Source organism: Macaca fascicularis, chromosome X (assembly GCF_037993035.2).
Source record: "Macaca fascicularis isolate 582-1 chromosome X, T2T-MFA8v1.1".
Classification (NCBI taxonomy): domain Eukaryota; kingdom Metazoa; phylum Chordata; class Mammalia; order Primates; family Cercopithecidae; genus Macaca; species Macaca fascicularis.
The window spans coordinates 126,993,670-127,019,374 of record NC_088395.1 but is presented as its reverse complement, the minus strand read 5'-3'; the positions used below and the strand labels follow the sequence as shown (position 1 = coordinate 127,019,374).

At 40.5% G+C, this 25,705-nt stretch overlaps 1 pseudogene; it reads right to left on the bottom strand.

The window, feature by feature from the left end:
* Positions 1-4,359: 4,359 nt before the first annotated feature.
* On the bottom strand, positions 4,360-23,138 carry LOC102142747 (glutaredoxin-related protein 5, mitochondrial pseudogene; annotated as a pseudogene).
* Positions 23,139-25,705: the final 2,567 nt, after the last annotated feature.

Here is a 25,705-nt window from a genome sequence, read left to right as displayed (position 1 = left end):
TGAGTTAATTGACCACAAGTGGTCCCCATACCCTGCTGTGGGGAGCTTAGCAGAGGTTCCCTGAATAAAAACATAGCTTGGGACTGGAGAAGACATTTTCCAGGCTCTCGGTCACTCAAACAAATAGACATCATTTTGAGCACAGATTGCCTATTTGTTTATTCAACAAACACTTGTTGAGCCCTGTGCTGGGTGGGGATAGAAATTTTTTTAAAACCCACAGTCCCTGCCTTGACAGAGCTTAGAATCCACTAAGGAGAGACTGATGTATAAATACATAAGTTCAATAAACTTCCATAGCTATAGAGGGGGCACAAGAGATGGTTTCAGAAAGGAAGTAATCAACCAAAAAGGAAAGCAGGCCAGGTTAATCACTAAGCATGATGTGAGGCAGAAACTTAAGCACAGCATGGTCAGAGTTCAGTGTAAAGAGAGAGGGAGGGATCTTTGTAAGCTACAGAGTTCAAGGAAAGCTTTTTGGAAAGTTAAGTCTAGAAGTAAGCTTTGGAGTATGTGTAGGAACCATATAACCAGAGAGGATACTTCAGATGAGGAACAGCATGAGCAAAGGTATAGACACAAGAAAGTATATTGTCTATTTGGGGATGGCCCTTTAGATATTAAGTTTAAAACTGTTCTTAAATCACCCTTCACCTTTTGCTTCTCTTTTGCCTTTCCTGTAAGTACCTCTGGCCAGCAGGTCACATTTGAATTGTTTCTTTACTCTCCAATCTCACTCTTCATGCTCACTGTGCCTCTGGTAGTCTGCAAGTCCACCATGTACAGTTGTGCATGTTGTTCACTGCACAAAGGATACTCAGTCATGGAGGTGAATGGGGGCTGAAATCCATACTGCACTGTACTCACCAAGTAATGCGTTCTTTTCCTAGTTTGATACATGCGTGCTTGCTAGGCCATGCCCCCAACCCAAAAAGGAGCACTTTTTGCAGTTTACAGAAAGGTACCCTAGCAGTGGCTGAGGCACTAAATCATATGTAGATGAAAGGTAAATAAGTGAGGTAAATGAGATTTATCTCTGATTTGTGCCGGCTTCAAGTCTTTACAGCTGAAGCCACTAATGAAGCCACCACAGTTCCACCACAGTTTTTATACTAATCATGACTAAAGTAGGAAAAGTAGCAAGAGCCCCAGGGACCCTTCAGGGAGCTTAGAACTGTCACTTTCCTGGATCCCGTATGAGGTCACCCAGAGATGACCTATACCTGATGTGGCTCCCTTGATTTGATTTCCCTCTTATCCTAAACTGGATGACTAAGTGGTACCAGTTCCCGTGACTCAGTAATTCTTTCTCATAGGAAAACTACATTTCTGTATGACTCACAACCAAGCTTATTCCTTATTTCTTATCTCCCTGCCTGGCAGTACCACCAAAATCATCCTTAGAAATCAACTGGACACTTACTTGCCATACTCACCTACCATGGTTGGTAGTCTTGCGCCAAGTCCTGACTCCCTTTTCCTTCCCACCTGTCCTGTGCCACCAAGAGCCACTCTTCCCCACAAGCTACCAGTCAGAGCTTTCAGACCTCCAAGTTTCCCTGGCTTTATCAGCTTAAAGGGCTAAGCCGCTATAATATAAAAACCTAATAGTATAGGGAGTCAAAGAACTCACCACTTGTCAAGTTTCTCTCCACTTGACAGTCCAGGGCACATAGGTAGCCTACTCAGCTCATTCAGTCACTCATGGACTTGGGTTGATTCCTTCATGTTTCTCTACCCTTCTCTAAGGCAACAGCCTTATCTGCCAGTTTCAGGCTATATAAACAAAGCTGAGTAATGTGTGTTATAGGCATATCCATATTTCTTCTGTTAGTGGAAAAAAGTAAAGAGGAGCACATGTGCAAAGTTTAAAGGGCTGGGCCTAGAAAAAGGACACATCACTCCTACTTACATTTCATTGGTCATAGAGCCACACCAGACCACAAGGGGGACTGGAAAATGTACATAAGTACCTAGCTGGACATCCTCACCCCGGCTACAGGTCTATTATTAAGGAAGATGCCAAACTATCAGTAAAAAGCATTTATTTTGTCATAATTTTTTACCCTAGGTAGAAACTTGATGATCAAGTATAATAAAGTTCAACCAATTTAAATAGAATCAAACTTAATATATTAATAAATGTGTTTAAAGCAAGGCATACACTTTTCCCTTAGGCACTGTTTCTCAAAGTGTGGTGCATGGACTCTGGGTGATCCAGGGCCACTGATCATTCCCAGAAACCTAGCCAGTGACAGAGGAAAAAGCAATAATATTATTTCTTTACATACCTTCCACATATTTGAGATGTAAGGCTAATTATGATTTTTTACAGCAATCACATTACGTTCTTTTTTGTCAAATTACATTCTTAACAATCCTTACGTTTTCTTTTTTGTTTTGTTTTTGTTTTGTTTTGTTTTGTTTTGTTTTGAGACAGGATCTTGCTGTGTCACCCAAACTGGAGTGCAGTGGCACGATCTTGGCTCACTGCAATCCTCCCAGGCTCAAGCAATCCTCCCACCTCAGCCTCCTGATTTTCTGGGACTACAGGCATTCACCACCACACCCGGCTACCTTTGGTATTTTTTTGTGGAGACCAGGTTTAGCCATAGTGCCCAGGCTGGTCTTGAACTCTGGAGCTCCAGTTAAGAGAATAAACTTTCGGCTGGGTGCAGCGGCTCACGCCTGTAATTCCAGCGCTTTGGGAGGCCGAGGTGGGTGGATTGCTTGAGGTTAGGAGTTTGAGACCAGCCTGACCAACATGGTAAAACCCCATCTCTACTAAAAATGCAAAAATTAGCCAGGCGTGGTGGCACATGCCTGTAATCACATCTACTCGGGAGGCTGAGGCAAGAGAATCACTTGAACCCAGGAAGCAGATGTTGCAGTGAGCCGAAATCATGCCACTGCACTCCAGCCTGGGTAACAAAGCAAGACTCTGTCTCAAAAAAAAAAAAAAAAAAAAGAATAAACTTTTCAGGAAGTCTAAGACCCCAAGAAATGAGGCGGTTTTCCTAACATCAAGCACTGGGTGTGCAAACCGGCAGCTGCCGTGACAGTTTCTGGCAGTGAGTCTCTGACTCCCTCTGTTCAGGGAGGACCTGGGCTCCCTCACTTTGAGTCTTGCTCTTTCTTTTCATCTAAAAGGGCGGAGCGGATCCCCAGCTTTTTCAGTTCTTCCAGCAGGTCCCCATTCTGGTGCATCTGGGCCCCATTCCTTTGTTCTTCCCTCTAGCTGAGGAAAAAATAACCACTAACGCTGAGGAGACAGGCTGTGAGGTTTAGCTCATAACCGATTAGCTCATAACTGACACGTGGGTCAAGTGAGGCAAACTGAATGGATTCCAACACCATAGTCTGGCGTTGCTATTCACCCCCCTCTACTAAGAACAAAATTCCGTCTAGTTCATGACATCTGAAAGGAGGTATCTCATGCTGCCTGCTTGGAGGGCAATTCATTTGGAAATCTCTCTGGGAAAGCACAGAGCAGAGCTGATTTATGGCACCACCACAAGGTATCACCGCAAGCATCAGGACCAAGTGGAGCAAGTGCCACTGACCAGCCCTGAGGCCAGCATTCCAGCCTGTGAACAAATCCTGTGGGTTGGAATGCTGCTGCTAACCCAATGAGATGGACTCCTGGCCCGTGCAGCAGCCTCTGACAAGACTTAACTGTGAGAGACCTGGGCTCTGGGGAGGGCTCTTCCTGCTGTGTCACGGTGATGTGACCATGAGGGTGGGAACTGAGCCCAGGAAAAGTTCCTTCTGGACTAGGTCGACCCTTGTGCAGAATACTGGCTCATGCTGAGTGCTTTTCCCTGAGACTTCAGGGCCTCTGTCGCCCTTTCCAGACCAGTCCTTCTGGCCACTGCCCAGCCAGGATGTATCTTATGGCACTCTTGGGACTCTAGGGTGAAGAACCCACCAGATTTAGAAATTTTGATGACTCGGGTACGTGGAAATTTGAAGGTCTCTCAAGCTATCAACAAAGCAAACAAATAAAAAAAATGAACAAAATCTCTATCAGAAGACAAAAATGTCAATGGGATTTTGGGGGCAGTAAAATTACATTGATTTTTCCTTTTTTTATTTTGCTGTATTTTCCAAGTTTTATATTACTTTAATGTTGGAAAAATAAAGTTTACTAAGAAAAAAAGGTTTGTTGAATATTAAAGTAACAATAAAAATAATGATTTAAATGTTACAACTCAGTAAACACCATAAACATAAATAGTGAACAGGTCTCCAGTACAAACACAGAATGTGAATCTCTATGTCCTAAGAGAAATAAGCCTGTGTGTGAGTGACAATATCATATAAGAAGTCGAAAATGCAAATATGAAGTAAGAAGATAAATGTCTGAAAATTTGATTTTATTAGACCTGCCATCCATTTGCCCCAGTCTCCAGCATGCTCTTTATAATAAAATGTATCAAATTGTAGCACGAAGTCATCAAAGCTTTTACATAACTTTTTTCCTGTGTTGGCAGTTTACTTACAATTTCTTCTTTGTCCATCGTTTTCCATAACAGAGGAAGCAATACATAATTTGGGGGAAGATAATGTCTTTGCAGACTGACGTATTTGCAGAGGGGTCATGAATAATGATTCCAAAGCTCCTAGTTTAACTCCTGAATCAGGCAAAAAATAAACGGCAATATAAGAACAAATTTGTTTACAGCACTATCATAATACAGCACTGAATTATTACGGCGCAGTGGTTGCAATTAAGTTCACAATAAAATCTTCTTAGCCCAAACACCAGACAAACTAAAATCACCCGACTGCTCATGAACTGAAATGATCAGTGCAAGGCCGTTGTCTCAGTAGTGAAAACCAAAATCGGTAAGATTTTTCTGGCGGTGAGTCTCTGACACAAACGGCTCCCTCTGTTCAGGGAGGACACGGGCGCCCTCACTTTGGGTCTTGGTCTTTCTTTTCATCTAAAAGGGCGGAGCGGATCCCCAGCTTTTTCTGTTCTTCCACCAGGTCCCCATTCTGGTGCATCTGCAAAAGAATGTCACAGCCCCGCACAAACTCGCCGTTGAGGTACACTTGCGGGATGGTGGGCCAGTTGGAAGAGTCTTTAATGCCTTGTCGCAGCTCGGGTTCGTCCAGCACTTCGTAGGCCGCGTAGTCGCGGACGCCGTGCAGCCACAGGATCTGCACCACGGCGTTGCTGAAGCCGCACTGGGGTTGCTCCGTCGTCCCCTTCAGTGAAGACAACTACTTTGTCCTTCTTCACCAGCGCGTCCAGCTGCTCTGCCGAGCCACCACCGCCCGCACCCGAGCCCGCCGCTCGGCCCAGGGACCCGCTCATCCCCGCAGGCTCGCGGAAGCCCACGACGGCCCAGGTCTTTGGCTGGCCACCCAGAGCTCTCCTCGGCCCGCGGCCACTTTTACATAATTATTAATCAAAGTACAGTTAACCCTGTGATAAGCCAATTGAATATTTTGAAAGCAAGCACAAAGTAATTCTTTGCTGTATGAAGTTGATGAATATTGTGACGAAGGTAGGGAAGATACTAAAGCTATGGGGGTGTCATTCAACATTATTAGACCTCTTGGCAAAACAAGTACAAATCACTTCATTGCCAAGAAGCTTATAAAACCAGGCACAATATCAATGACAAAATGACTTAGAGAAAGCAGAGTGAGTCATCAGCAGAATTTTTATAACGTCATAGGACATCCGTAATATCTATGGCACACAATATAAAAAACAATTATTATCACATGTGGACACCAGCAGATATTCTACTTTAGAGACAGGCAAAAACACTGATATGCAGACTCTTGACGTAGTAAGAGTAGTATGTACACACACACACACACACGCACACACACACACAAGCACACACGGGAGAAGTGCTCCACATTTTTGACCCTGAAATTCCATGCTATAAGAGAAAAGGGTTTTTTAAAAAATATATGCTTGTTACCTTAGATACAGATTTTCATGCAGTTGTTGTAAGAAATACTGCAAAGAGAAATCATGTACCATTTTCCAGGTTTCCCCCAACGACAGTGTCTTGCAACATCATACAGTATCACAACCAGGATATTGGCATTGATACAGTCAAGATACAGAATGGTTCCACCACGCAAGTATCCCTTATGTTGCTGTTTTATAGCCACACCCACTATCCCCACCTCCACCCCCTTCTTAACCCCTAGCAACCACTCACATGTTCTCCATTTTTATAATTTTGTCATCTCAAGGATGTTATTCATTTGGAATCATATACAATTTTGCCATTGCCTTTTTTCACTTAGTCCAATTTTTGTAGATCCACTCAAGCTGTTGTACATACCAATAATATGTTCCTCTTCATTTGTGAGTAGTGTCCTATGCTATGGATATACCATAGTTTGCTTAACCATTCACATGTTGAAGAACATTTGGATTGTTTCCAGTTGGGAGCTATCAGGAATACATTGCCATGAACATTTGTGTACAGGTTCTTGTATGAATATAAGTTTTCTTATCACTGGGATAAATGCCCATGAGTGTAATTGCTGGGTTGTATGGTTGTTGCATGTTTGGTTTCATTAGAAACTGTCCAACTCTTTTCCAGAGTAGCTGTACCATTTTACATTGCCACCAGCAATATAGGAGAGCTCTAGTTTCTCCTCATAAAAGGAAAGGTTTTTAATTTAGTTAACAAGTGGTTTTCTTAATGAGTCATGAAGTAGATTGGAAAAGGGGCACTGCGGCCAATTCTGAAGAGCATTAGCCATGACTGCCACCCAGAAATATGCTGCAAATAATAGAGGTTGCACCCAAATGTGAAGCCACTCACGACTTGGTTAACAACGATCAGCAATATGCCTTCTGATCACGATTCGGTGTTTAAAAAAACAAAGATTGTGACTATAATAAAATTTTGGCCCCTAAGAAGATGTCTTCCCAGCATGCTGTACAAAGAAATAAGCAGTAAATACTAATCTCCACTTTTCCACACTAAGCGTGCCAGCTGTTGAGAGAAGCTGCTCTCCCATAATTTTTTGATACAAGGGATAGGGAAAGGGACCTTATGAAAATGATAATGCCACTAAAGAGCATTTCTCAGATTCAAATGCCTTGCTCAAGACGTATTTTATAGCCACATTTTCAGAATATTAAAGAACCTGTAATTATTAGTTCAGTGGTGAAATACTGCCATGTTTGATGTTAAAGATAAAATAATCAGAATTTTTTAAGAAGACTGAACTATGGTGCAAACAGTCTTATCACTAAGAATTTGATTCTGTCCCAACATGTGGAGACTTTATGCCCTTCTTGAAGAAAGAAATTGACTATATATGATTGGGTATATGTAAATATCACGTTCAAGTTTTTCAGTAGAACTTATAACCACACTTTCTTGAACCAAGTGCAATCAAAGTGGTAATTTAGGAATGCACACCCATATATTTCCCAAGTTCAACTATTCTGTCTTCCAGCCTTTGAGTGTGATTTGTTCAGGGACTTTAGGATCTGATGGAGTGCTTCAAAGTATTATCAGGGAACTGTCCTTGTGATATCTAGCTTTTTGGATGTATAATATCTATAGTTTTGATAAGGCCACTAAATACTTGAGGCAGTTCCCAATGACCTAGGATTCTGAATTAGAATTTTTAACTTTTATTATGAAAAACTTCAAACATGTACAAAAGTAGAGTAGATAGGATAATGAATGTCCAGGTATTCGCTACCCAGATTCAATAGTGGAATAAATGCTTCTGGTGCGCTACATCACAGCCTCTTTCTCCACCTTGCTCAGCCAGAGCTGGGATAGACAGTTCTATGTAAGGTCAGACTCACATCATCCTAACAAACAGTATCCTGCCCCAAAATCAAGTTTCTCTCCTCTGCTTCTGCCCTCAAGGCCTTCACGAAAGCCAATCCACATGAAAACACATCCCAACCTTGGAGATAACCCTCAAATGAGGGGGACAAGAACTGGTGGATGAGAGCTGCAGCCTCTCATCCATCAAAGGGAGAGTTCTGGGAGATGTTCTATATCTTCCCCCAAGCAGTCTAACCAGAATTCAGCCCTTGTTGCCCAATGCAGCAACCTCATAATGCACCTTTGCACTGACTTTTTTTCTTTCTCTAATTCTCCTTACTATGTCACTCCTGCTTCCTAGAATAACACTCTAAATATACTAACTGCACCCATGTCCTTGCCTCAGACTGCTGTGGAGGAATCCAACTAAGACAAATAGTGTAAAATTTTTAGAATTCTTATTTCACCTATCCTGTAATATTGTGGAGCATTTAAAGCATTTTAAAGTGTTGTAAAGCTTGACTTTTTAAAATTTAATAGAAGTAGGAAGGAAAGAAATCAACTCAACATGGAAGCTGATCTGTGATCAAGCTGTGTGTCACCAAGGTAGACCTATATACCTTGGTGAATTATTGCCCCTATATATCGTCTCTTTCCTTAATATAAAACCATTATTAAGTACATTATTTTAAATAATACTTTAATGTGATGGTGAAATGAAAAATATGATGGAGCTTCATTTTAGTTTACCTCAAGGGTGGTATGTGTCAGCAGGGTGCCCTTTTTTCCCTGAGACAGAGACAGAGTCATGCTCTTTCACCCAGGCTGGAGTGCAGTGGTACAATCATGGTTCACTGCAGCCTCAAACTTCTGGGTTCAAGTGATCTTCCTGCCTCAGCTTCCCAAGTAACTGGGACTACAGGTGTGCACTACCACACTCAAATAATTTTTTTGTGTATCTTGTTGAGAGGGGGTCTTCTATGTTGCCCAGGCTGGTCTCAAACTCCTGGCTTCAGGTGATCCTCCAACCTTGGCCTCCCAAAGTGTTGGGATTACAGGCATGAGCCACCATGCCCAGCCCAGGATGCCCATTATGTGCCTCTTGAAAATGAACTATGAGGCCAGGTGCAGTGGCTCACGTCTGTAATTCCAGCACTTTAGGAGGCCAAGGCGGCTGGATCACCTGAGGTTGAGAGTTTGAGACCAGCCTGGCCAACATGGTGAGACCCTGTCTCTACTAAAAACACAAAAATTAGCCAGGCATGGTGGCATATGCCTGTAATCTCAGCTACTCAGGAGGCTGAGACAGGAGAATAAATTGAACCCAGGAGGCAGAGGTTGCAGTGAACCGAGATCGCGCCACTGCACTCCAGCCTGGGCAACAGAGCAAGACTCCGTCTCAAAAAAACAAACAAACAAACAAAAATGATGAGAAATGCTGACTGTTCAAAAACTCCCCAGGGCTGTTCACAGGAATCTGTGAACTTCAGGAAAATGTATGCTGATGTGTGTATCCACATGTTCAGTCATTTTCCTGGAGGAAAAAGTCAGTAGCTTTCACCAGATTCTAAAGCAAGTCCTTGACAAAAAAAGGGTTAAGAACCACTGATGAAGGGATATCGGGCACTATGACCTCTGAGTAGGGATGACTTTATTGTAGAGAGAAAGCGCTTCTGGAACTCTAAATCATTCTACATGGCTGATCATCATCTTCACCAAGTTGCACAGTTAGCCTCATTATGTGAATCTAACTAGAATTGATATGATTACAATAAAAGGATTTTTCCTGCTCAAGGTCTAGTTTATAAAGAAATTGAATTTTCCCCTCAAGGCTTCATTTATAACAAAAGGGTTTTTTGTTTGTTTGTTTGTTTTTCATTCTCAAGGCCTTGTTTTCAACATCTGGATTACATGATCTGGTTCCAATTTTTTCCTCAAAGCTATCACTCCTAGCCTCAAAGAACTTTTGAGATTTTGCCAATCAACAGGAAAAATATTTAGATTACAATATGTGCTCTTTCCAGACTAGCCCTAGTTCTCTCAGATAGTTCTGTACCCTGAACTGGTGCACTTCCAGGAATGTGAGGGATTTTGCACCAGCTGTTGATGAAAAAATTCCTTCCACCTGTGTCTTGTCCAGTCCCTGAATTACTAACTCAGAAAGGAAGTTGGAAAGTTAAACAGGCACACTTTCTCTAAGGAGCCTTAATTAGGTTTGGCATTTGAGTTTGTGGTTTTTTTCTTTCCCTACTAACAAAGGACTATTTGTACATCATAAATAGAAGTAGAGGAAGAAAATGATGTCTTAAATCATCCACTTAAAAACCAAGACAAAAATGGTACAGGTGGCTTTTTAAAAGAAGGAGGAAAAATCCCTTCCACATAAGCCCTTTTCTTGAATAGGCCTCTAACTAGCCCTGGTGCAGCTGCAAGGATGCATTTAATGATCCTGTGATTTATTGCTCTACAGAGGATATTCTCAGCCATCATCTGCAGAAGAGGCCCTAGCAATATGTAGAATGGGAGACTAAGAACATATTGGAATGGGCTAAATTTTCCATGTGGTTTCCATTTTCTTTCTTATTGTACATCAAAAGTATTTTTTTTTAAGAAAACGATTTTTAGCCATCGCAAATATCCCCAAAGCACCCTGCCCCTAGGGCAGCTTGCAGCAGGCCTGAGCCAGAAACTGTGACTAGAAAGAGGAGGAGCTCAAAACATCCTCCATCTTGAAAGGCGAAGCTTCCTAAAGCCAGTTCTTGGCACAAAATCCTTTCTGACCTGAAGACCTATGACTTCTATTGGGTGTCCCCAGACTAAGTCACAATTGTAAAGTAGTAAAGAGCAGCTAATATCGACTGAGCACTATGGGACACCAAATGCTCTGGGTCATTTACATGGATTATTTCATTTAATACTCAATTTATTGTCTCCATTTTACAGAGCCGAAAGAAGTTAAGTCACTTTACCCAAGGCCACAAAGTCTATGAATGGAAAGCTAGGACTTGATCCCTGGTTTGTATGATTTCAATAGTAGTGCTTTTAACTACTACATAGTTGTCACCCCTTTCTTTTCTTCTAGGGTCCCTCCCTGACCACAAATATAATATAATGTCAGGCATTCCTTATACTAGCCCCTAGCTACCTAGGAACTAAAACTACAGTAACCATCTATGCCTGTCCTCCAGAGTAATGCCCCATTGTATGAAATTTCCCATGTTATCTAATATCTCCCCATGGAACTCTGGGTTTCCCATCAAATCTTTCAATAAAATTATGGCTTTAAATAATAAAAATCATTTCAGATCCTCCTAATACTAATTGATAAATCTTTCTTGTATATACCCACCTACCCACATAAACACGCATCCTCTTATTCTACTAGTTCACCTATATTGAGTACTTACTATGTGCCAGACATCAAGTTAATCACTTCACATGAATCTTCTCATGTGCTTCTCCACAGTAACCCTATGAGGTAGCTACTATTATTACATCTGTTTTACATATGAGAAAACTGAAGCTCAGAAAAGCTCCAAAGTTCAGAAAAGCTCCAAGCAAGTGGAGAAGTTAGGGTTTGAATTCAGATGTGTTTCACTTGAGAGCCCAAACCCCTAAACCACTACATTCTACTTCCACTTTTCTTAATAGTGTTAAGTCATATTGCTAATACATACCAGTCATATATGTGGTCAAAATAGCCTTTTACTTTTGTGGAGTTCCCCCCAAATCCCACAGCCCCAGCATAATTATGAGAAAAACATAATACGAATATCAGTGGAGGAACATTCTAAAAATACCTAACCAGTACTCCCCAAAAATACCTAACCAGTACTCTCTTTTTATGTCAAGGTCATAAAAAAATAAGGAAAAAATTCCAGGTGACATCTATGAAAATGATGGAGTAGGGAACTCCTGTTAAAGTTCTCAGAATCAAAATGGCATCACTGTGGAAAACAAAAACAAAAACAAAAACCTGACAAATAGAGCCAAGGAAGACCACAAAGGGAGGATTCTCATGCATAAACGACAGATAACAAGAAATTTCGGAAAAGACTGCAAAAGTCACAACCTTGCACAAAGCCCATCACAACCTCACACACACAAAAAATACTTCTGCAAGGATATTGGCCCAGCAACTGCCTGTCCAGCCTTGGAGTGATGCTACCCTTGTTACTGATCCTTGTAGCCAAGGATAAGTAACTCCAAACAATTAAGTAATCCTCATTTTTCTTTTAAAAACGTTGTCTTCATCTGCCTCCCCAAACATGCACATAGTTTACTATGACACATATTATCATTGCAATGCTCTATTCCTGAATACATATAATTTTCTTTTGGAGGGCCTCTCTCTGTTTATTGTTTAGGTTGACATAAATGGCGTCCAGAAGTGGGACCTGAAAAAGATCTCTATCAGAAGGAATTGGTGATTCTTGGAATTAGTGTACAGTACTCACTTGAGCCCTTTGAGCTCTCTGCTTCTGCAGCCTACATTTTCTGCCCTAGTGAGTCTTCTGCCAGGCCAAACCTCCCTCTTTTTGGTAGATGATTTTGACTTTATTCAGGACTTGGTAATAAAACCACCTTAATAAAAGACCTTGCATGCCTCCTAGGATGATAAAAGACTTTTTGTCTTTCTGGTATAAAGACAATATCCTTCTGGTTTGAGTACTCTAGCTTCTTTAGAAGTTACACCCTGTCTGTGAGACATGTCTTTTCTGGTGAATTTACTTTTGGTTCTTTCTACATACCCAATTTAATATTTTATTTAATCTCCATGCTTCATTTAAAATTCTTATGAGCACTCTAATTTTGATTTCATTTTGGTTTGGTTCTGCATCTCTATAAATGATTTCTCTCTTTTCCCTTGCTTGTTTCTAAAAATCTTCTGAGAGCAAAAATAAAAAATTGTAAATGGTGGGCACAAGGAGGCTGGTCAAAAGCCACTAGGGTGGCTGGGCATGGTGGCTCATGCCTGTAATCCCAGCAGTTTGGGAGGCCAAAACAGGAGGATCACTTAAAGCCATGAGTTTGAGACCAGACTAGGCAACAAACCAAGATACCCCCATCTCTCCAAAAACAAAAACAAAAAACTAATAAAACTAAAATTATTTAACAGCCACTAGGGTGATTACCACCATCTAAAACATCAGTCCAAACTCCTGACAGTCTCTAATAGAATTTATAAGATTTTCTTTGCTTTCAAGAGATTAATAAGAAACGGAATGAGATTCTTAAACATTAAGGCATCCAGGTTTTCTGGGATTCCAGCCAGGTATATTAGAGATTCTAGTGCACATGGTTTGGTTTTTTTGTTTTTTTGTTTTTGTTTTTGTTTATGTTTTGAGATGGAGTCTCGCTCTGTCGCCCAGGCTAGAGTGCAGTGGCGCAATCTCAGCTCACTGCAACCTCCGCTTCCCAGGTTCAAGCGATTCTCCTGCCTTGGCCTCCCAAGTATCTGGGATTACAGGTATCTGCCACCACGCCCAGCTAATTTTTTGTATTTTTAGTAGAGACAAGGGTTTCACCATGTTGGCCAGGATGCTTTCGAACTCCTGACTTCAAGTGGTCCGCCTGCCTCAGCCTCCCAAACTGCTAGGATTATAGGCGTGAGCCACCACGCCCGGCCTAGTGCACACGTTTAAAATAATGGATAAACTACATAAAGAAAAATTCAGAGCTCAATGGCCATTATATAAACTGTCCGAGCTTATTTAAAAGAAAAAAAACAAAAACTGAAACCAACTATAGAGTTAATATATAGAGCCTTCTAAGTTCTCTCTCTACTGTTTTTCTGCGTATTTTGAATCTGCTGACTTTTCTGCTGGTATTGAGATTAACTCACAACTTGTGGCATTCCAGCCAAGAAATAAAAGGTCTTAAAAGGCTTTCAAATTAACGGCTTTACAAATTACAACATCTCTATGGCAACCAACAACCTAGACCTAAGAGACATCCCTTTTAATATAAATTTAGGTTTGCCTAAATAACAATAGCTTAGGGTGATGGAACAGTTAATTGAAGAATTAATATTCTATAAGAAATAGAACTAGCTAAATGTCTATAAAAGCCTCTCTACTCAAATAGGACAAAATCTTAAGCTCAGAGCAATTATAATATAAGCTATCTTTGTCCAACATAAAAATTGCTTTGTCTGCCATGCAGGGGCCAAAAAAAGCCAGAAAAAAAAAAAAACTGGTAAGATGCTTCCCTGCCCACATTAACTTGTCAAGCAAACCAAACCAACAAACGAAAGACAGATTTGTTAATAAAAATTTAAGGCTACTTGGAGATTTGGGTTTCCTCATACACTTTATCCAGTTCTACCTAGAATGTACACATTAAATTTTTTTTTTTTTTTTTTTTTTTTTTTTTTTTTTTTTGAGACGGAGTCTCGCTGTGTCTCCCAGGCTGGAGTGCAGCGGCGTGATCTCGGCTCACTGCAAGCTCCGCCTCCCGGGTTCACGCCATTCTCCCGCCTCAGCCTCCCAAGTAGCTGAGACTACAGGCGCCCGCCACCACGCCCGGCTATTTTTTTTGTATTTTTAGTAGAGACGGGGTTTCACCATGTTAGCCAGGATAGTCTCGATCTCCTGACCTCGTGATCCACCCGCCTCGGCCTCCCAAAGTGCTGGGATTACAGGCTTGAGCCACCGCGCCCGGCCTACACATTAAAATTTTAACGTTACATTCCTTTGAAACTGAAAAAAAAGGGGTAAAAGGCAAAAGGGATTTAAAGAAAAAAAAACAAGCTGCTTTACTCAAAATTTTGGTCCACAGCCTTCATTAGACTACCTATTAAGGCAAATAAAGTTTAGCCTTATAAATAGGTTCCATTTTTTAAGAAGTATAATTTGGATCTAATTACCATTTATAAACTGATGAGTTTTTATTATTATCTCATGGCTAAAATTCTAAAATGAAAGTTATAAGATTATATGTGAATGTGTGCGTATATATATGTGTGTGTGTGTGTGTGTGTGTTTGTTTATGCATATGTACAAGTATTATGTTGTATGTCGTGTCTACATAGTAAAATCTGGTGTAGTCAGCCAGAAATGCCTTAAGAAATTCTATTCAGATTGGTGTAAATACGAATATCATTCAGGGCTACTATGAACACCTTTATGGGCATAAACTAGAAAACCAGAAGACAGGGATAAATTCCTGGAAATATACAACCCTCTTAGATTAAACCAGGAAGAAATAGAAAATCTGAACAGGCCGATAACAAGCAGCGAGATTGAAATGATAACTAAAAAGTTACCAACCAAAAAAAAAGTCACGGACCACATGGATTCACAGCTGAATTCTATCAGACATTAAAAGAATTGGTACCAATCCTATTGACACTACTCCAAAAGATAGAGAAAGAGGAAATCCTCCCTAAATCATTCTATGAAGCCAGTATCACCCTAATACCAAAACCAGGAAAGGACATAACAAAAAAAGAAAACTACAGACCAATATCCCTGATGAATATAGATGCAAAAATCCTCCAAAAAATACTAGCTATAATTGAATCTAACAGCATATCAAAAAGAGAACACAACATGATCAAGTGGGTTTCATATCAGGGATGGTGAGAGGGTTTAATATATGCAAGTCAATAAATGTGATACATCACATAAACAAAGTTAAAAACAAAAATCATATGATCATTTCAACAGAAGCAGAAAAAGCATTTGACAAAATCCAGCATCCCTTTATGATTAAAACCCTCAGCAAAATCAGCATGCAGGGGACATACCTTAATGTAATAAAAGCCATCTATGACAAACCCACAGCCAACATTATACTGATTTGGGAAAAGTTGAAAGCGTTGTTCCATTCCTGAGAACTGGAACAAGACAAGGATGCCTACTTTCACCACTTCTATTCAAAATAGTACTGGAAGTCCTAACCAGAGCAATTAGACAAGAGAAAGAAATAAAGGCCATCCAAATCAGTAAAAAGGAAGTCAAACTGTCACTGTTTGCCAGTGATATAATCATATACCTAGGAAACCCTAAAGACTCATCCAAAAAAATCCTGGATCTGATAAATGAATTCAGTAAAGTTTCCTTTACAAAATAAATTTACCCTGCTATATGCTATACACCAAGAGCGACCAAGTTGAGAATCAAATCAAGAACTCAACCACTTTTACAGCAGCTGCAAAAAAAAAAAAAAAATTAGGAATATCCAAGGAGGTGAAAGATCTCTACAAGGAAAACTACAAAACACTGCTGAAAGAAATCATTGATTAACACAAACAAATGGAAACACATCCCATGCTCATGGAGGGAAGAATCAATATTGTGAAAAATCACCATATTGCCAAGAGTAATCTACAAATTTAATGCAATTCCCATCAAAGTACCATCATCATTCTTCACAGAGCTAGTAAAAACAACCCTAAAATTCATATGAAACCAAAAAAGAGCCTGCATAGCCAAAGCAACACTAAGCAAAAAGAACAAATCTGGAGGAATCACATTACCTGACTTCAAACTATACCACAAAGCAATAGTTACCAAACCGGCATGGTAGTGGTATAAAAATAGGCATGTAGAACAATGGAACAGAATAGAGAATACAGGAATAAAGTCAAATACTTACAGCCAACTGATCTGCAGCAAAGCATACAAAAACATAAATTGGGGAAAGGACACCCTATTCAATAAATGGTGCTGGGAAAACTGGCAAGACACATGTAGAAGAATGAAACTGGATCCTTGTCTCTCACCTTATACAAAAATCAACTCAAGATGAATCAAAGATTTAGATCTAAGACCTGAATCCATAAAAATTCTAGAAGGTAACATCAGTAAAACTCTTCTAGACGTTGGCTTAGGCAAAGAGTTTATGACCAAGAACCCAAAAGCAAATGCAACAAAAACAAAAATAAGTAGATGGAACCTAATCAAACTAAAAAGCTTCTGCACAGAAAAAGAAATAATCAACAGAGTAAACAGACAACCCACAGAATGGGAGAAAATATTCGCAAAACTATGCATCCAGGGAAGGACTAATGCCCAGAATCTACAAGGAACTCAAATAAACTAGCAAGAAAAAAAAATAACCCCTTCAAAAAGTGAGCAAAGGCATTAATAGACAATTCTCAATAGAAGATGTACAAATAGCCAACAAATATGAAAAAATGCTCAACATCACTAATGATCAAGGAAATGCAAATTAAAATGACAATTAGACACCACTGTGCTCCTGCAAGAATAGCCATAATTTAAACATAAATAATAACAGATATTGGCATTGATATGGTGAAAAGGGAACACTTCTACACTGCTGGTGGGAATGTAAACTAGTACAACTACTATGGAAAACAGTATGGAGACTCCTTAAAGAAGTAAATGTAGAACTACCATCTGATTCAGCAATCCCACTACTGGGAATCTACCCAGAGGAAAATAAGTCATTATATGAAAAAGATACTTGCACATGCATGTTTATAGTAGCAGCACAACTCGCAATTGCAAAAATATGGAACCAACCTAAATACCATCGACCAACTAGTGGATTAAGAAAATGTGGTATATATACACCATGGAATACTACTCAACCATAAAAGGAAATGAAATAATGGCATTCGCAGCAACCTGAATGGAGTTGGAGACCCTTATTCTAAGTGAAGTAACTCGGGAATGGAAAACCAAACATCGCATGTTTCACTTATAAGCAGGAGCTAAACTATGAGGATGCAAAAGCTTAGGAGGAATATAATGGACCTTAGGGACTTGGGAGGAAGGGTGGGAGGTGGGTGAGGAATTAAAGACTACACATTGGGTGCAGTGTACACTGCTGGGGTAATGGGTACACCAAAATCTCAGAGATTACCGCTAAATAACTTATTCATGTGACAAAAAACCACCTGTTCTCTAAAAACTAATAAAACAAAAATAAAAAATAAAAAAGAAGCTCCTTCAAGTAGTTTTTGGAACAATTTCATGTCATTGTGTTCAAGTCATACCATGTCTATCTTAAAATGAGATGTATGTTCATTGCATACATAATTTTGTTGAACTCCATCTTTGCCAGGCACTGTTCTAAGCATCTTACAAAGATCACTACAAATATTTATGAATTCCCACAATAACCTTGTGGATAGGTACTATTATTATCTCTGTTTTATAGGTATAGGAAATGAGGATCGGAAGGTGAAGTCATTTGCCCAAAGTCATGCAGGTAAGTTGTAAAGCCAGGATTTAGAGTTAGATCTCTATGATTCTGGAGCTCTAGCTCCTTTCACTGCACCCAGAACCCCAAAGTTCATTCCATTTACCTTATTCTTCCACTCTCCTTAACTGCTATTAAGCTGTTCCAGATGCTTCTGACAATGCTATTCTTTGTTTGAATGCTTGGTTGCCTCTGGCAACAGCTATGGCTGCCATCAACATACCCAGTGTCTCTGCTGCTATCACTGCTGTTATCCCACCAACGTGTCAGGGATACTCCCATTCCCTACAGTAGTTACAGGAATTTTCTTCCTGACTCACATTCCTGTATCTCTGTATTCTAACTATAAAGGATTCAGTACTATATACTGACCAGGGGACCAAGGCATATACCACATCCCTGCATTTAATATATATCTGCCAGCACTACAAAGTTTTATCCTCCTTCTGGCACCTTTGCTGAGCCTCCAACAGCTTGTCCTTTTATTCTACCAAGCATTCTGTAAGCCCTCAGACAGTGGTGCCAGCATAGGCCATGTGGGCAGAAAAGGCCAATCCATATCTAGAATAGATAACCATTCTGCTGAAGAAGAATTGCTGTCCCCTTCAGGATAGAAAGGACCTAAGTAACTGACCTGACATCAGGTAGCCAGTTGGTCTCCCTAAAGAATGATGCTGGATGGAGGGCTGCTGGCAGGTTGAGATCTTACCTGTGGATCTTAGCTGTGGCAGGTGCTAGGTCAGTTTTAGTGATAGGAAGCCTACCCACTAGGAGTATTTCCTTCACCATTGTTCTTCAGAGCTACTGTAGAGTGGGGCTATAATGAGACAACAATTCCCTTCCGCATGGTGCCAACATATTGCACTGACCCATCTGTGAATTAGGCCTGAATCCTTTCCTTCTCTATCAGATGACAACAGCAGACCCCTCAACATGATGCAACATAGATTTGGGCTGAAGGAGGAGTAGTGGTGCAGTGGAAACTGTGACTTCTGTCTGGGCCATCTGCTCCTACATTTTATTCATGCCTACTAAATCCGCTTAAGCCTAGGCCCCGACAGATTGTTGTTGCTCATGCCCATCCTTATAGCTTGGTAGATGAGACTATACCCAATTTATTATGAGAAGCTCACACTGCATAGTCATTTGATGCCTGTAGTGGAGACACTCTAAGGCCCCCTCATGAGTCACACTTGTATAATTCCTTCCCCTTGAGTATAGGTGGAACTTGCCCCTTGCTTCTAGGCAATGGCGTATGGCAACAGCAATGGAATAATCCCTCCCATGATTATGTTACATTATATATAAGACTCAATCTTGCCAGGCTGAAGTGAGAGTTTCTCCTCCTGGCCTTTAAGAACTAAACTATATTAGCCAGGTCTGGTGGGGTGCATCTGTAGTCGTAGTTACTGGGGAGGCTGAGGCAGGAGGATCACTTAAGCCCAGGAGTTCGAAGTTACAGTGAGCTATGATGGTGCCACTATGCTCCAGCCTGGGCAACAGAGTGAGACACAGAAAGACCCTATTCTGTCTCTAAAATAAAAAGAAAAGAAAGAACTAAACTTCAATGTTGTAAAATGACCTGTGAGAGGGACATGTGGCAAGGAACTCTGGGCAGTCTCTAGGACTGAGAGGTCCCTGGCCAACAACCAGAAAGAAAACAGGGACCTCAGTCCTATAGCTGCAAGGAATTTAATTCTACCAACAACCATGTAAGCTTGAAAGAGGATCCCAAGCTCCAGAAAGGAATGCAACCAGGCCAACACGTTGATTGCAGCCTTCTAGCCCTAAACAGGGGACTCAGCTAAGCCAACTCCAGATTCCTGGAGGAAATTATGAGATAGTATATATATATATATATATATATATATATATATATATATATATATAGTTTTTTAGGTGCTAAGTTTGTGATAACATTGTAACTCAGTAATAAATAACTAACACGGTGCTCCATGATCAGACACTCAGTCTCTACTAGCACACCAGATAATGTTTTTAAAAGAATAGTTCTCTGCCACCAAGGGTATGGTCTTGCTCCAGAACCTTACAGATCTATACTGTGACTTTCTAGTGGATTGCCAGAGGCTTAATCTAGATCTGATTAAGATCTATTGGGTCTGATAGATCACATGGCCCATGAGGCAGTCAGCCTGTCAAAAAAGCCAGAGCTGCTGCAGAGCCCTCTCTTGCTCTGGGCCTCACTTGAAAGGAGCAGCCTTCAAAGGTTACTGAATACATGGATCAGAGTAGTATTCTCCTATACAGTTTATGCTGTATCCCAAATCTCAAAAGATCTACCAGTGCTGTGCCTCTTTCTTAGCAGTAGGAGGCACAAAGTAGAGTATTTTTACTTTTACCTTAGAAAAGATGCTCTGCCTCAGACCCCTAAACCTGTAGAAATTCACAATGTGAATATATTCATCAATATAGTGGGCTAGTGTGATATTCTGTGGACAATCATTTCAAGCTTCCTACATACAATGTTATAGAAATCAGCAGAGTTAAAATACCCCTGAGATGACACTGAGTGTCTCCTTGCCATATAAACTGATTTTTAATTTTTATTGATGTATAATTGATATACAAAGAAATACAGAAACTTTAGTTTTGACAGTTTCTGTACCCATGTAACCACTCAGAACAAGATATGTAACGTTTCCATCACTCCAGAAAGCTCCCTCATGCCCTTTCTAGTTAATCCCCTTATGCCCACCCAGAGGCAACCACTTTCTGATTTCTTCCTCCATAGATTCGTATTGACTGTTCTTGAAAGCCATATAAATGGAATCATTCAGTATGCATTTTGTGTGTATGTCTGGCTTCTTGCATGCAAATAATTCAGATGTTTTTGAGATTGTGAACTGCTTTTGACTCTCCTCATTAATGAGCACAAAATAATTGCTTCTCTCTCCAAGCTGTGCTGAGATCTGATTCTGGTTACTTACCAGGAGACAATGAGGATGGTGGGGTGGATCTAGAGAAAAAAATACCGTCTCACAAGGAAACTTCTTCTCGTGAAACCATTACCTGGTCTCCATGAAAAGTTATTCTTCTCTGGCAAGGAAAAGGAGCTGCTTCTACTAGGAAAAAAAAAAAAAAAAAAGCACGTTCAGAGAAATTTGAGAGGTCATAACACTTAGGTTCATATATAGCCCAGATCTCCATGTTCCATTCTTTTCCCATCTGATTTTGGCTTAATGAACCTGACAAGGTTGGACATTTAGTCCTCTTCACAATTCTGTCACCCTTATTATCAGATCTGGAGCCTAGTGTTTAATACATTCTGTCCCTACAGCTGTGGGAGATAAGACTCTCCTTTAAAGCTGCTATAGAGGCAGAGCCTCTACTGCCTTCAAATCAGCCATTCTACTCCAAAATCCTTATTAATAACATTGTTTATATATCAGTTAGGCATCACAGCCACTTGACCTCCCCATATCTTTCCCTCCACCTACATGTCATTCTAATAAAATAGCACACACCACAGGAGAAAGCTCAAGTATTTGCAATGTCACCTCATGCCAGGGTTATGGCCATACCACTTATCACCAGCAATAGGGTCCCTATTGCTTTTAGGCAAGTGAAAAATCCAATTCCCAAATCTATCCTGTCTGTTTTCTAGAACCACTTCTAATATCAAATGCCTTTGCCAGGGTCCTCTAGAAAACAGAGTCTGAGCAATAATTCAAATACTAATCATTTGAGTGTGTGCAAGCCCAAAGCAACAGGGGTGATGAAAAAGGGTAAGTCAGGCAAAAAAGATGCAAACCAATGTGATGCAATGTATTACCTCACTGGCCGTTACTTCAAAAAATCACAAGTCACTTTCCAGATATGTTTGCTCAGCACATGGGACTTTTTCCAGAATGATTGAAAGGAAAACACACACATACATGCACAAACACACATATTTTAGGGTAGCTTTATAAGGGTGAAGTGAACTGTCTGTCTGGCTCCCTCATGCCTCTTGAGTTACACGAGTTAAGGTTCATACCCCAGAGAGCCGAATCTCCTTCACTTCTAGGTTGCATCATTTGGTCCCTTGACAGCTTCTCACAAAGCCAAATCCCATACCCATGGTGTAGCATTTTACCGAAGTATGGAAGTGGAGTGATAACTTGGCACTGATAGGCTCAGAGTGTAGAACATGAAGCCCATTCAGGTACAAGGCTTCAACTTAGAATACCACATAGCTCTGGGAGCTCACAAAGGATGCCAAAAAAAAAAAAAAAAAAAACCTGAAATGGTAGCGGCACAATTTGTAAAGCGGATAGCATCTTGGAAAAGAATCTAAGAAGGTACACAAGTTTGTGCCCAAAACAGAAGGTTAGTCCAAATAAGACAAAATGGTAATTTGGACTAGGTTGGTGGCAGTGGGGATGGAAAAAAAAGGACAGATTTAGTGTACAGTTTGAAGATAGAGCCAACAGCACTTTCTAGTGAACTGAATGTGAGGACTCAGAGAAAGGGAGGATTCCTGGGTGACCCCTACATTTTTTTACTTGAGTAACTGAATAGACTGTTATATTATTTCTGAGATATAGGTTATGGGGGAGGAATTAGATTTGGCATTGAAGGAATCAATATTTAATTAACAATGTCCAAATATTTGGTCAAAAAACTTTGTGTGTTTTTTTCTAAAAACTGAAACATTACACTTAATAATTACATCCCATGACAATTTCATCTCATAATTCAGCCAAAGATCAGTCATACAAATGTATAGAACCAGTTACCACTTACGTGGTATAGTTGGCAGAGCATGGAACAGCATGTCCCCAAAAGATCTCCCCCGATCTACTGGCCAGATGTCCATAGCCTGTATTTTGATTTTCTATTCCTGTAACTTAAAACAACAACATTTATGTTGGTCACTGATCTACAACATGGACAATGTTTGTCACAGTAGTATCATGTGGTATCAGCTGGGGCAGCTCAATTGGGAGCCAGAGGACCTGTATCCAAGATGGCTCACTCACATTGGCTGGCAAAGTGGTATTGGCTGTCAGGTGGGAGTCCAGCCAGGGTGGAAAGCCAGGAGCCTTGATTCCTCTCCACAGGAACCTCTGCATGGACTTTCTCACAGCATGTGGCTGGATTCCAAGAGCAAACACCCCCAGAACAGGAAGATGCCAGTTTCTTGAGATATAGGCCCAGAAACTGACACAGTGTCACTTCTACCATATCCTATTGGTCAAACATTCACAGAATCCAAATTCAAGGGGAAGGGACTAGGCATCAACTGTCAATGAGAGGAGTGTCAAAAATTTGGTGATCACGTTTTTAAATGATCTTAGTACCCATACTCTGGTACTAATGGTACTTTTGGTTTTATGGGGCAGGTAGGGAGGAGACACCTAAACCTAAGTGTCTGTTTATATGATTTTGTCAGATGAGCCACTTGATACCCATCAGGTCCCTGAGAGAATAGGAGCCGGCATAGAGATAATAATATAGATTATAATATAGCTACCACTTTTGGGGCACTTACCATGTGCCAGATATTATTCTGAATTTTTTACATGTATCAACTCATTGGATTCTCTCGATAATCTCAAAAGGTAACTTCATATTATTAACTTTATTTTACAGATAGTCTAGGTAATTGAGACATAGATGGGTTAAATGATTTGCTGAAAGTTATACAGCCACGAAGTAGGTGAGCTTGGATTCCAACCCAGATCTAACTCCAGAGTCCACACTCAAAAAAAACAAAACAAATGATGCCATATTGGAAAGGGAAGGGATGGGCTTGTCAGAGACAGATGGGCTACTCCAGGTCACAACCCCGAGAGGGCCCAATGGTTCAGTAAGTGTTCCTTGGTAGCAGCCTTACAGGAATAAATACATGTAAAACATTAGAGTGTTAATTATTGTTATTATTGCCATTTTATACCTGACGAAATTGAGACTTAGATTATCTAATTTATGCAAGATCACACAGGTGGTAAGTGGCCATTCTAAGGTTTTAGCTGAGATTTGAGATGAAGCTTCTACTCTCGATCATTACACATGAAACCTTGGGTTGATGCCTACAAGCAGGGTAGTCTTAGGATTGGGACTGTTATGTGGGGCCCTGGGAAAAAGATTGCTGGAAAAAGTTGGGAGAGAATGAAGGATAGATACCCTACGCCTATCTAGTCCATCATATTGCTCTTAACCAAGCATCACCTCCAGCCAGTTGCCTCTTTTTAGAATGTCTCTTTGTGACTACTTTCTTTTGTCCAAGATGTCATTAACAGCCAAGAATATTGACTCTACAGGGCACAAGATAGCTGAACAAATTCATCTCCAATTATTGTCCTCTTTATTTCTAGTTAATTAATAGCTAACTATTGAAGAGAGATTAAGGTAATTGACTTCCTGATGACATTGAGCAATTAAATTCTTAGCTCTATCCACAAGTCTAATCACTGCCTAAGTGGAGATTAATAGAAAAGGATCCCTTCTCCATTTGCATTTCCATTTTGCAGCCAACTACCCATTAAAGACTTCTGACTCTCCAAGGTGCTTTCCTGGAAGCAAGTTTAAGTATTGGCCCAGGGTGTTGGGTGCACCAAAATCTCACAAATCACCACTAAAGAACTTACTAATATAACCAAACACCACCTGTTCCTCAATAACCTATGGGAATAAAAAATTTTTTTAAATAAAAGTAAATATCAGCCCAGTCAAGCAAATATTTCCAAACAATTAACTCATTGCTAATTGCAAATAACTAGCTGTCCAGAAAAGGGGGAAGGCAGAAGGGAACCTAGATTTTAAGATGCCAGTTGGGCCACTTAAACAATTCTTAGAAGTACACCCAAACTGATTAGGTTCAATCCTACCTAGCTTTTTCCTCTGCAGATTTCTAAATCCTAGTAGCCTGGACCCTTTACCTTCAGCTTCAACCCCTCTCTATTTTGGAAAAACACACAACTTCTAGTCTGAAAAGTTATAAAAACCTAAGACTAGAAACGCACCACTCTAAGGCCAGAAGTAGAGTCCAAACTAGGCTTTCAGATTAGTATCCCAGTGTTATATTTGGCCTTCCATCCCACTAATAGGGTATCTCCCCATTCCAGCCTGACCTCAACCTCAATATGCTTCTAGTCATAGTTTTTCCTTCCAAAATAGCTCTCATACTCAGCCTGCCTCACTTTCACTGGCCAGACCTAGACATCAGTCCATGAACCACTTGTCCTAGAGACACCTCCTATGCATTAGTCTATTCTTGCACTGCTATAAAGAAATATCTGAGGCTTTGTAATTTATAAAGAAAAGAGATTTAATTAGCTCACAGTTCTGCAGGCTGTACAGGAAGCATAATAGCTTCTGCTTCTGGGGAGGCCACCGGAAACTTGCAATCATGGTGGAAGGTGAAGGAGAAGCAGGCACATATTACATGGCCAGAGCAGGAAGAAGGGGTGGGGAGGTGCTACACACTTTTAAACAACCAAATCTCATGACAACTCACTCATTCGTTATCACAAGAACAGCACCAAAGGGGTGGTGCTAATCTATTCGTGAGAACTCGGCTCCCATGATCCAATGACCTCCCACAGGCCACACCACCAACACTGGGGAATACTATTCAACATGAGATTTTGTGGGGATACAGATTCAAACCACATCATCCTGGAAGAGTTCACAGCAGCTGTCATTCCTAATCCTAGTTATCATAAGAGCTGAGAGAGGAAGCTACTTTCTGACTGATGGCATCAGTCTACTAAGTAGTTGGCAAAGACAGATCTTATAGACACAAATAT